This window comes from Chiloscyllium punctatum, chromosome 2 (assembly GCF_047496795.1).
Source record: "Chiloscyllium punctatum isolate Juve2018m chromosome 2, sChiPun1.3, whole genome shotgun sequence".
NCBI classification, from domain to species: Eukaryota; Metazoa; Chordata; class Chondrichthyes; order Orectolobiformes; family Hemiscylliidae; genus Chiloscyllium; species Chiloscyllium punctatum.
In genome coordinates this window covers 48,903,644-48,916,851 of record NC_092740.1, presented here as the reverse complement: position 1 = coordinate 48,916,851, position 13,208 = coordinate 48,903,644, and the positions used below count along the sequence as shown (strand labels likewise).

Sequence of the window (13,208 nt, the reverse complement as noted above, 5' to 3'; positions counted from 1 at the left end):
CACCAGTTGTATGTGTGAGCACTGACAATGTGGGAACAGCCCTATGATACTCTGGGAATTAGATATACTATCAAATTGTCCTGAGAGGTAGAACATGAACTTCAAAACCATTTTCCTTCCTTTTCAAATTGACGAGGAAGACTATTTCTATTATTAAAAGTCACAAAACAAATGATCAATCAGCAGTAATTGGTAAAATGCAGAGGACCTGAAATATTGAGTCTACAAACTACTGGGGTTTATTTTACTCACTGATAATTGTGGTTATTGTGGTGTTGAATGATTTTTAACTTTGTACACCCCAGTCCAACACCAGCAAGTCCAAATCATGACAACTATCGACACCACGAATTGCCAGCTTAAAGTGAAGAGGCTCTCCAAGAAGATCGCACATAGCAACATAGACATCAAGTTTCTACAGAAATGCAGGCAAGCGGGAAATAACCTGATGGTGTGTGATTTTTAACTTTGTGCATCCTAGTCCAACACCGGCATCTCCAAATAATGATAATTGTGAGTAAGGTTCATGCCTCATTGGCAGGAATAAATGTATTCAGGTTATATCGAGTTTGTAATTTGGTGTTAATTTGACTGACCAGTTTATCATTTTTTTTCACTTAATAAGCCTCTTAAATATTTCTTTATTGCTTCCATTAAATCTTTTTTGTTCTACTTCTGTAATAATTATGGGAAAATGGTTTAAGCCTTTTGCTTTTTAAAAGTTATTTTGGAGGGATAAAGGTCAGGAGCAGGCAAGTGGGACTAGTTTTGTTTGGGATAATTTTTAGCATACACTGTTTGGACCAAAGGGTGTGTTTGCACGCTGTATGACTCTTAAGGATCTTGCACTGTCTCTATCTCTGAACCAGGAGATCAAGCGGTGTGTAATAACAGCTCTGAACAGGTTAATTAAAAATGAATTAGTTAAATAAAACCCAAGGGCCATTTGCTGGTATGGTTTCATTGTGAATGCATGCACTTTCGTTCCCAAATCTTTATAATCTCATGACCGTGCAGCAGTGACAGTGTTAAACTGCCCCCTTTCTTTTCTCGGCATTTTGTTTACCAGGAACCGCGAGTGAGCGATCCTCCTTTTCCGCTGTCGAGTGAAAGTCATTTCACGGACGTAAGTGACGCTAATACTGAAAGCCAACTGCTTTTGTAAATTGCTAAAGGTTCGTTTTCGACTGCGCTCTCTCTTAATTTCTGAATGTAGATCAGACTGCACTGAATGTTTCATGAGGATTGCATTTAATGTTTTCCTCTCCAGCCTCGATAGTGAGCTATACTTACATAATTTCGTTTCTTCCACCTCCCCCCCCCCCCTTCCACTTTCATGTGATCTCGGTGAACTGTATTGCCCCGCGTTGCGCAGAACTGAAAGAGACAGGACATTGAGAGAGGGGTTTCTTCAGCTGTTCAGACGTTATGCTGAAGCTAAGCAAATGACCAGGGAGGGGGGGTGTCCTTTAGTCCACACAACCAACTGCTTCCACCAAACCGATTAAAACTTCGGTCTAAGGAGACCTGTCAGTGTGAGGTTAGTCTCCCCATAATGAGAAATTGCAGATGAACAAGTTTTGGTACAAACGTGGTGACCAGGTACCTCAAGTGAAACACATATTGCTGGGGGGTGGGGGAGGAGAAGGAACTTCATGTTCCAACAGTTCTGCATCTTGTGGAAACAGGTCTAGCTCGTGACAACAATAAAATCTCAAATAGGAAGATTGAGATTTCAAGATTGTGTGATTTGTGGGCATGAAAACGTTTGTGCATTTGAATATTGAATATTGAACATTGAATATAGTATTATCTTTTCAAACTTAGCTGAAGTTTGGAGAAACTGGTGAGCTCAATGGGATTCCTTTTGTAGTTGAATTGTTGCTAAGCACATGAGGGGGAGTTAGGGTGGAAAAAAGTCAGTCCTGAGTTGCATATTAAATAAGAATTGCTGATACTGGAAATCAGAAACAAAAACAAATTGCTGGAAAAGTTCAGCAGGTCTGGTAGCATCGGGAGAGAAATGAGTTAACACTTAACCTTAAGTGACTGCTCAGAACTCCAGCCAAAAAGGGAAACTGTCACCAGTTTCTGCTTAATTTTCCCAATGTAGAGGAGACTACATTGTGAGCAGTGAATACCAGTAGACTAGATTGCATGAAGAAGGAAGTGAGGACTGCAGATGCTGGAGATCAGAGCTGAAAAATGTGTTGCTGGAAAAGCGCAGCAGGTCAGGCAGCATCCAAGGAGCAGGAGAATCGATGTTTCAGGCATAAGCCCTTCTTCAGGAATGAGGAAGATGTGCCAAGCAGGCTAAGATAAAAGGTAGGGAGGAGGGACTTGGGGGAGCGGTGTTAGGAATGCGATCGGTGGAAGGAGGTTTAGGTGAGGGTGATAGCCCAGAGAGGGGGTGGGGGCGGAGAGGTCGGGAAGAAGATTGCGGGTCAAGAAGGCAGTGCTGAGTCTGAGGGCTGGGACTGAGAAAAGGTGGGGGGAGGGGAAATGAGGAAGCTGGAGAAATCTGCATTCATCCCTTGTGGTTGGAGGGTTCCTCCAGGCGTCAATTTGCCCTGGTCTGGCGATGGAGGAGGCCAAGGACCTGCATGTCCTTGGTGGAGTGGGAGGGGGAGTTAAAGTGTTCAGCCACGGGGCGATTGGGTTGGTTGGTGCGGGTGTCCCAGAGGTGTTCTCTGAAACGTTCTGCAAGTAGGTGGCCTGCCTCCCCAATGTATAGGAGGCCACATTGGGTGCAGCGGATGCAGTAAATGATGTGTGTGGAGGTGCAGGTGAATTTGTGACGGATATGGAAGGATCCGTTGGGGCCTTGGAGGGAAGTGAGGGGGGAGGTGTGGGCGTAAGTTTTGCATTTCTTGCGGTTACAGGGGAAGGTGCCGGGAGTAGAGGTTGAGTTGGTGGGGGGTGTGGACCTGATGGAGTCACGGAGGGAGTGGTCTTTCCGGAACGCTGATAGGGGAGGGGAGGGAAATATATCCTTGGTGATGGGGTCTGTTTGGAGGTGGCGGAAATGACGGAAGATGATCCGATGTATCTGGAGGTTGGTGGGGTGGTAGATGAGGACCAGTGGGATTCTGTCCTGGTGGCAATTGGACGGGTGGGGTTCAAGGGCAGAGGAGCGGGAAGTGGAGGAGATGCGGTGGAGAGCATCGTCGATCACGTCTGAGGGGAAATTGCGGTCTTTGAAGAAGGAGGTCATCTGGGTTATTCGGTATTGGAATTGGTCCTCCTGGAGGAGCAGATGCGGTGGAGGTGAAGGAATTGGGAATATGGGATGGCGTTTTTACAGGGGGCAGGGTGGGAGGAGGTGTAATCTAGGTGGCTGTGGGTGTCGGTCGGTTTATGGTGAATGTCCGTGTTGAGTCGGTTGCCCGAGATAGAAATGGAGAGGTCTAGGAAGGGGAGGGAGGAGTCTGAGACGGTCCAGGTAAATTTGAGCTCGGGGTGGAAGGTGTTGGTAAAGTGGATGAACTGTTCAACCTCCTCGTGGGAGCACGAGGCAGCGCCGATACAGGCATCGATGTAGCGGAGGAAAAGGTGGGGGGTGGTGCTAGTGTAGCTGTGGAAGATGGACTGTTCCACATACCCAACGAAGTAGAAGAACTGTTTGTTTAGTGTATGGATTCTTCTGTGGATGAAGAAGAGTAGAGGTCCTTTGCAGGTCTGTGAGGGTGTTGTCCTGAGCTGGGGCTGGGCTGACTGCAAGGAATGTAGGTAGCAGCGCATGGCTATAGAAGAACTGTTTGCGTGAAGTGCAGGTAAAGCACTGCTTCACCCGGAAGGTGTGTTTGGGCCCATGGATGCTGAGGAGAAAGTAAAGCGATTTCTGCAATTTGCAGGGGAAGGTGCTTTCTGGATGTGTTGTGAATGAAGGAGGAGTGGACCAGGGTATCTGGAGGAATTGGTCGTTTGTGGAAGGCTGAGAAGTGAGGGGAGGAAAATATGTGGTGGAAGCAGAAATGGCAGCTAATGATCCTCTGGTTTTGGATGCTGGTGGGATGGTAGGTAAGGACAAGGGAGACCCTATCGCTGTTGCAGAAGGAAAAGGGGGTGAGGGCAAAGGTATGGTGTAGGAATAAACCCAGCTGAGGGCTCTGTCAACAACAGTACGGGGGAATCCTCGATTGAGGAAGAAGGTGGACATTTCAGAGGCCTCTTGTCAAAGTTGGCATCATTGGAACAAAGGTGACTGAGAAGGAGGAACTGGGAGACTGGCATAGAGTCTTTACAGGAAGTAGAGTGTGGGGGTGTATAGTCAAGTAGATTTGTAGCAGATATTGGTGGCCAACCTATCCCCAGAAGTGGAAATAAATGTTGAGGAAAGGAAGAGTCAGATGCTAGTTTCTGCTTGTATCTGTCCCACAGAACTCCTCCCTTCCTACTTCCAGTCAATTCTTTCAACCCCCGAGGAGAAAGTGAGGACTGCAGATGCTGGAGATCAGACCTGAAAATGTGTTGCTGAAAAAGCGCAGCAGGTCAGGCAGCATCCAAGGAAGAGGAGAATCGACAGAAGCAGGGGAATATATTACTGGGAACGAAGAAATGGCAGAGGAATTAAATGGGTACTTCAGATCTGTGTTCACTGGGGAAGACACAAGCAATCTCCTTGAGGTAACAGTGGCTGAAGGACCTGAACTTAAGGGAATTTCTATTTGCCAGGATTTGGTGTTGGAGAGACTGTTAGGTCTGAAGGTTGATAAGTCTCCGGGACCTGATGGCCTGCATCCCAGGGTACTGAAGGAGGTGGCTCGGGAAATCGTGGATGCGCTGGTGATTATTTTCCAGAGTTCAATAGAATCGGGGTCGGTTCCTGAGGATTGGAGGGCGGCTAATGTTGTGCCACTTTTTAAGAAGGGTGGGCGGGAGAAAGCAGGAAATTATAGACCAGTTAGTCTGACCTCAGTGGTGGGAAAGATGCTGGAGTCTATTATAAAGGATGAAATTACGGCACATCTGGATAATAGTAACAGGATAGGACAGAGTCAGCATGGATTTATGAAGGGGAAATCATGCTTGACTAATCTTCTTGAATTTTTTGAGGATGTAACTCGGAAGATGGACGAGGGAGATCCAGTGGATGTAGTGTACCTGGACTTTCAGAAAGCTTTTGATAAAGTCCCACACAAGAGGTTAGTGAGTAAAATTAGGGCGCACGGGATTGGGGGCAAAGTACTAGATTGGATAGAGAATTGGTTGGCTAATAGGAAACAAAGGGTAGTGATTAACGGCTCCATTTCGAAATGGCAGGCAGTGACCAGTGGGGTACCGCAGGGATCCGTGCTGGGACCGCAGCTTTTTACAATATATGTAAATGATATAGAAGATGGTATCAGCAATAACATTAGCAAATTTGCTGATGACACAAAGCTAGGTGGTAGGGTGAAATGTGATGAGGATGTTAGGGGATTACAGGGTGACCTGGACAAGTTAGGTGAGTGGGCAGATGCATGGCAGATGCAGTTTAATGTGGATAAATGTCTGGTTATCCACTTTGGTGGCAAGAACAGGAAGGCAGATTACTACCTCAATGGTATCAAATTAGGTAAAGGGGCTGTTCAGAGAGGTCTGGGTGTTCTTGTCCACCAGTCAATGAAGGCAAGCATGCAGGTACAGCAGGTCGTGAAGAAGGCAAATAGCATGCTGGCCTTCATAACAAGAGGGATTGAGTAAAGAAGCAAAGAGGTGCTTCTGCAGCTGTACAGGGCCCTGGTGAGACCACACCTGGAGTACTGTGTACAGTTCTGGTCTCCAAATTTGAGGAAAGACATTCTGGCTATTGAGGGAGTGCAGCGTAGGTTCACGAGGTCAATTCCTGGAATGGCAGGATTGCCTTACACGGAAAGACTGAAGCGACTGGGCTTGTATACCCTTGAGTTTAGAAGACTGAGAGGGGATCTGATTGAAACGTATAGGCTTATGAAAGGACTGGACACTCTGGCAGGAGGGAACATATTTCCGTTGATGGGGGAGTGCCGAACCAGAGGACACAACTTAAAAATACGGGGTAGACCATTTAGGACAGAGATGAGGAGAAACTACTTCACCCAGAGAGTGGTGGCTGTGTGGAATGCTCTGCCCCAGAGGGCAGTGGAGGCCCAGTCTCTGGATTCTTTTAAGAAAGAATTGGATAGAGCTCTTAAAGATAGTGGAGTCAAGGGGTATGGAGATAAGGCTGGAACAGGATACTGATTAGGAATGATCAGCCATGATCATATTGAATGGCGGTGCAGGCTCGAAGGGCAGAATGGCCTACTCCTGCATCTATTGTCTATTGTCTATTGTCTATTGGGCACGAGCCCTTCTTCAGGAATGAGGAAAGTGTGTCCAGTAGGCTAAGATAAAAGGTAGGGAGGAGGGACTTGGGGGAGGGGTGTTGGAAATGCGATAGGTGGAAGGAGGTCAAGGTGAGGAAGATGGGACCAGTGGGGTTCTGTCCTGGCGGCCCCACTGGTCCTCACCTACCACCCCACCAACCTCCATATACATCGTATCATCCGTCCTCATTTCCGCCACCTCCAAACAGACCCCACCACCAGGGATATATTTCCCTCCCCTCCCCTGTCAGTGTTCTAAAAAGACCACTCCCTCCGTGACTCCCTCGTCAGGTCCACACCCCCCACCAACCCAACCTCCACTCCCGGCACCTTCCCCTGCAACCGCAAGAAATGCAAAACTTGCGCCCACACCTCCCCCCCCCCCCCCCCCCCCCCCCACTTACTTCCCTCCAAGGCCCCAAGGGATCCTTCCACATCCGCCACAAATTCACCTGCACCTCCACACACATCATTTACTGCATCCGCTGCACACGATGTGGCCTCCTCTATATTGGGGAGACAGGCCGCCTACTTGCGGAACGTTTCAGTGAACACCTCTGGACACCCAGACCAACCAACCCAACCACCCCGTAGCCCAACACTTCAACTCCCCCTCCCACTCCACCAAGGACATGCAGGTCCTAGGACTCCTCCGTCGCCAGACCATACCAACACGATGGTTGGAGGAAGAGCGCCTTATCTTCCGCCTAGGAACCCTCCAACCACAAGGGATGAACTCCGATTTCTCCAGTTTCCTCATTTCCCCTCCCCCCACCTTGTCTAAGTCAAATCCCTTGAACTCAGCACCGCCTTCCTAACCTGCAATCTTCTTCCTGACCTCTCCGCCCCCACCCCCACTTTGGCCTATCACCCTCACCTTGACCTCCTTCCACCTATCGCATTTCCAACGCCCCTTCCCCAAGTCCCTCCTCCCTACCTTTTATCTTAGCCTGCTTGGCACACTTTCCTCATTCCTGAAGAAGGGCTCATGCCCGAAACATCGATTCTCCTGCTCCTTGGATGCTGCCTGACCTGCTGCACTTTTCCAGCATCACATTTTCAGCTCTGATCTCCAGCATCTGCAGTCCTCACTTTCTCCTCGGGGGTGAAAGAATTGACTGGGAAGTAGGAAGGGAGGAGTTCTGTGGGACAGGTACAGGCAGAAACTATAGATCTGCCCGTGTAGTCCTGTTTGTGGATATTGTGAAGGCAATGGAAGTGAGCTGAGCCAGATTGGGACACTGAGCTTGGAGGCAGCGGGGGAAGATCACCAAGTGAAATGAGGTTAGCGACCATAGTGAATATGGTAGCCTGATGTTCCACAAAGAGGTCATGGTCCAGAGGGAGGTAGGGCAAAATACCTGAGAGCTGCAAGCCACAATTCTGAAGGGTCACCTAACCTGAAACATTAAATGATTTGTCTCCGCACTTGCTGCTCCTAGTGAGCTTTTCTGGCAATTTCCGTTTGTTTCTGTCGTTTTGCAACAGCTTTTGAAAAGATTTACTTGAACCCAGATCTCTTCAGAAATCTCTTATTTTCTACAAAAGTCTGAGCGTTGTTGGACTCAATGTTATCTCTGTTTTCTCATCAGTTTGTTTTATTCACTCACGGGACACAGGCTTTGCTGGTTGATAGCATTTATTGCTCATGCTTACTGCCCTTCAACCAATGGTGCTAACTGCACCATTTTCAAAGGACAAGTTGAGAGTCGACCATTTTACTATGGGTCTGGAGTCACATGTAGGCCAGACTGGGTAAAGATGGCAAATTCCCATCCCGAAACGATACTAGTGAACCACATGGGGGTTTTTCTGACAATGGTTTCACCGTCATTAGATCCTTAATTATTCCAGATTTTTAAAAATTTGAATTCCAGTTCTCCCATCTGGGTCTCTAGAACATTAGCTGAGTTCTTGGCTTAATAGTCTAGCGATAAAACCACTTGGCTATTGCCTCCTAAATGCAGCCAGTACTTTCGGTCTGTGTGGATGCTGAAGCTCTGAAACAATTATTTTGTTTTATTACTCTGCACAACATTGCAGAACTTGGATAATTATTGCTACACTTTGTAGCAAAGATGATACAGTCATTCATTACACCAAATTGCATGATATCCATAACACTATTTAGCAATAATGTGGTATAAGTGACCCAGCATCTTGTAGTGAGGAATACATTATACGTCCTGGGCATCACAAATTGCCACCAATTGCTGGACTCTGCACTGTTCTGTCACTGGCCACAGGAAAAGCAAGCCTGCAGTCCAATTCTCCATGCATATCAAGAAGTTGCTGTGGTTGCATTGCTGAAATGAATTAAAATTTGTAAAGTTAGGCTGCATTCTTAATGATGCAAGGAACCTTCTTAATACCACCATTTACTTTCTTGCAGTTACTCCACCTCATCAGTTCAAAAAGAATTGAAATTGTGAAGATTTTCTTGCAGGTACTACATTTTTGTTCTTATTGATGTTTTCAAAGTTGCATTTGATAATTTTCTTGCTTTATCTAATGTTACAACACTGGGTAAACCCTCCTGTTTAATTTAAAATCAGCTACACAGAAAATAATTATTTCATTCAGTAATCTCTTTAAATAGTTCTTGGCTACTCTAATTTTAAGTAAAAATTAACAACCTTATTTCTTAAAGTATAACAGAGAATAACTAACTAACCACTATTTACAATTTCTTCTTCTAACCCCTATCTTTTACATTCCCTTTTATAATACTAATCCGATAAAACTCCCAATTAAGATTTACAAAACCCTACTTCTTATCTCAAAACCAGGCAGCTTTTGTTCTTCTATTTGGGTCTTCCTATGTCGTCTTTTCTTTTTAGGAATTTCTGCATCCCATGTTGCTGATCAAAAAGGAACTTTAAGAGAGCTATTTTCAGGCAGTCTGCTTACATTCTGGGCTTGGCAGTTCTCCTCTCAACTGTCCATTTTTTCCCCTGGTCTTATACCCCGAAAGCATTGGATTCTGTCATTGGCTTATAAGGTTGTCAATATACTCAATTCAAATTGGATTGGAATTTGATATTTTTCTCGGGGTATACTTTAAACTGATTGGCCGAATTCAAATTTGTGTTTTTTGTCTCGTAGCAACTCAGCAAGTGCTGTTTGTTCTGAATCAAATGTGACTTTGTAAATTCTCCAGCACTCGGTGTACTTTCCAAGTCCTTCACTCTCTTAAAGGTACACCCACATCTTCATAACACTAATTTTACTTAGTTTGTCTTACTACCTTCTCCTCCATCATGCCTCTGTTTCCTTAAGTGTCATTGATAAGGAGAGTACTGCTTTTTGTCTGCTCTGGACCCTTGGAAAAGGAAAGATACCCTTCAGTTGGAGTACCCTTCATTTCCTGCCATGCTGCATGAGGATAGATTTTTGTTTAAACAGCTCTTTCCACGGAAGACAGAGCATCTGTGGGAGGTGGTGATATTATGGTAATGTCACTGGACTAGATATACCGGGTGAAAGTGAGGACTGCAGTTGCTGTATATCAAAAGTTAGAGTGTGGTGCTGGAAAAGCACAGCCGGTTAGCAGCTTTCGAGAAGCAGGAGAGTCGACGTTTCAGACGTAAGCCCTTCATCAGCTCCTGCTCCTCGGAAGCTGCTTGACCGGCTGTGCTTTTCCAGCAGCACACTCTTTAACTTTAGATATCCAGGGCTCCAGGCTAATGCCCTGGGGACACTGGATTGGAATACCACCATGGCAGATGGTCATATTTGGAGTGAATGAAAATCTGCAATTAAAAGCTAGTCTCCTGACTACCATTGCCAATGACCGTTGTTCACATCTGATTCAGTGATGTCCTTCAGGGAAGAAAATTTGCTGTTCTTTGCCTGGTCGACCTACATGGGACTCCAGACTCACGGCAACCTGGTTGATTCTTAATGGACATCTAGGCAATTAGGAATGTGCAATAATTGCTGCTGCAGCCAGATTCCCCAATCTCCCGCAACACTTTGTACAACTGAATTTTTAACATCGGAGCAGTCCAGCCTCTGAGGTCCCCAGCATCTCAGATGCAGCCTTCAGCCAATTTAATTCACTCCATGATAGCGTTAGGATTGGCTGGGATAGCACACTGGAATTCCAACCCACTATTCCTGTAGTCTTGACAAAAGTGGAAACAAGTTTGATCACCAGCAAAATTTACAACTCTACTTTGCTATCCAATTCTGATTTGAAATTGCCTATTCGATCATATTTGGGTTGGAAAACTCTCTTGTTCTGAATTTTTTTCCTCCATTTTATAACTTATTCCTAAAGTCTGTATTTTATTGTGGACTTTGTACTTCTCTAAATTTCTAAGAACAATAACTGAAGAAGCTGTATCCAGGGACCTTTGTACTGAAGAGGGTGCCGTAGGTGTGACTTTTCACTGCATTCATTTGATTACCTGTAACAGTACAGCCAATTCTACTTTGTATAATTAGCCAAAAAAGAGCTTGTGAACATTTGTCTTTAAATGAAGGTAACAGAAGTATGGGGTCAGAGTTCGAGTTTAAACTAGTCACATAAAAGCTATACCTTGGTAGGTATTAAGGGCCGTGGGGTGGGTAGGGGGGATAATACCATTCAATACTGCCAATCTGGATTACAAGATTCAATGAATTGATTAGCCTTTACAGGTCTTTAATGACTTAAGTTCAATCATTGGTCAGGAATCGATCCTTTCAATACTTGGGAAGCTTCCTTTCTTGCTAGGAGCAAATTACTGCAGATGCTGGAACCTATTAATAACAAAAAGTGCTGGAAATCACAACAGGTCTGGGAGCATCCATGGAGAGCAAGCAAGCTAATGTTTTGAGTCAAATAACTCATCTGATGAGTCATCTAGACTCAATGCTAGCTTGTGGATGCTGTCTGACCTGCTATGATTTCCAGCGTTTTTTTTTCAGTAAGCTCTTTCTCCTTCCATTGATAAGGTTACGCAAAGAAAGCAGTTATAGGGGAAGTGGATGCGAACAGCTAACATTACTGGTACATCTCTCATGTTGGTTTCCCTTCAGAGGTTAGGTTCTCTTTGCTGTGCTGCTCTTATACACAATCTATCATTTGGTCAGACATCAGTTCAAAAGCTGCTGTTAGATTGAGCTCTCTTGCACCCGGAATGACTGGTCAATAGTAAAGCCAAACAACTCTGTCATTAGGCAAGCTGTTCCTGAACACAAACAAGTGGAGACTATTTGTCTAGCTTCGATGTTTCCAAATAGTAACATAGTTTATCGTGCACCTGTTGCCTTCATTTGATGTGCCAGCTGTAAACAGCCCAGGAAAAGTTTTTTGTTTTTAAACAGCAGCCTTTTTTTTTCCCAGTTTCCTTGATTCAAAGCAATTGTTTTCCAGTTTTGGTCCACTAATAATAAAGACATCAACTGTTTCTTGATACTGTAAAAGGTTAAAGAAACTGGAGACTGAAAAGGCTGTGGGTCCTGACAACACTTTAGTGATAAATGTGTACTGTATGAAGCACGGTGCCCCTAACCAAACCACCTAACTATTCTCACCTCATTTTTGAGCACTAGGATGTTCGAAAAATAGCATCTCTCCAGTTGTGAAGAATTAAGTAGGTATATCCCACCTACCCCCCCCACCCCCTCCCTGGAAGCAGGAGAAGTCCAACCCTGTCAATTTTTGTGCCATTAGGCTTTTCAAAAACAATGTCGGCCTCACTGGCCAGGTCAGCATTTATTATCCTTTTTTTTTAAATGGGTGAATTGCTTGGCAATCTGAGGGTTTTTTTTAATGTAAACAACATTATTGTGGACTCGGAGCCACATGGAGACTAGACCAGGTGAGGTGATTTTGTGCTCAAAAAGACATTAATGAACCAGTAGGATTTTGACAGTAACTGATAATTGTTGCATGGCCCTGTCGATGAAATTAGTTTTCAATTCCACATTTTACTTATTGATTGAATTCAAATTCTCCCAGCTTACACAGTTGGATTTTGACCCATGTGCCTGTAGCATTAATCTGGGCCTCCAGATCACCATGCCCATGATTACATGACTGCCACCAATTTTCCCTTATGTCTTCTTGCAATTAACAGCAAAGTGTTGGAAGGTGTCATTGACATTGTTATCCACAGGCACTGAATAATTACCTGCTCACTGACTTGTAGTTTAGCGTCCGCTGAAGCCCATCGGCTCCTGATCTAATTTTTGTTGAAACACCTGACACAGGAGTTCATTCCAGAGGTGGTGAGGGTTACTGTCATTAAGGACAGTATTTACTCAAGAGCCCAATCGAAATGAGTCTGTGAGAATTGGAGAGAAAACGCTCTCTCCTGGTTTTAATTGTTGGAGGTCTAGCACGTCTGCAGGAGTTCTTCAGGAGAGTGCACTGATAGTCAGTATGATCAAGCAGTGTCAGCATGGCTTCAGAAAGGGGAAATCATGCCTGACAAATTGCACTGAAATTCTTTTGAGAAGTTAATAGGAAAGATGAAGGGGAAGCAGTGGCTGTGATAAATTTGGATTTTTATAATGTTTAATGTTCCACACCTGTATGTGCATCTCCTGGAACCAGGTTTGTAGATGACAATCTGGACAAGAAGGCAAGTGGTGAGGATGACTAAGTCTGCAGATAGGTTAAGTCAATAGGCAAAATCGAGGTTTTGAGGTCATGCACTTTGTCAGAAAGAATAGAGGAGCTGAATATTAGTTCAATGGAGAAAGTTTGCAGGGTGCTGCAGGAGAGGTTGGGAGTCCACAACCATGAATCTCTCAAAGCTAGCATCCAAGTTCGAGGGTAATGGGGAATTCCAATGGTTTTTATTTCAAAGAGAATGGAGTATGACATTAGGGAGGCTTTGCTGAAACTGTACAAAACACTAATCAGACTACCGCTGGAACACTGTG

General features: G+C 45.0%; 1 protein-coding gene across 4 annotated transcripts in view; it reads left to right on the top strand.

Moving 5' to 3' along the window:
• Positions 1–1,027: 1,027 nt before the first annotated feature.
• LOC140483795 (uncharacterized) overlaps positions 1,028–13,208 on the top strand; it is a 175,727-nt gene continuing 163,546 nt past the window's right edge. The window contains exons 1-2 of one of the 4 annotated variants that reach the window (XM_072582394.1): positions 1,028–1,126; positions 8,722–8,775. The gene's annotated coding sequence lies outside the window, so the exon portion shown is untranslated. Of the gene's footprint in view, positions 1,176–1,519; positions 1,541–5,067; positions 5,145–8,721; positions 8,776–13,208 lie in introns of those variants that run through there. The other 3 variants (XM_072582403.1, XM_072582422.1, XM_072582411.1) reach the window with 3 other exon arrangements.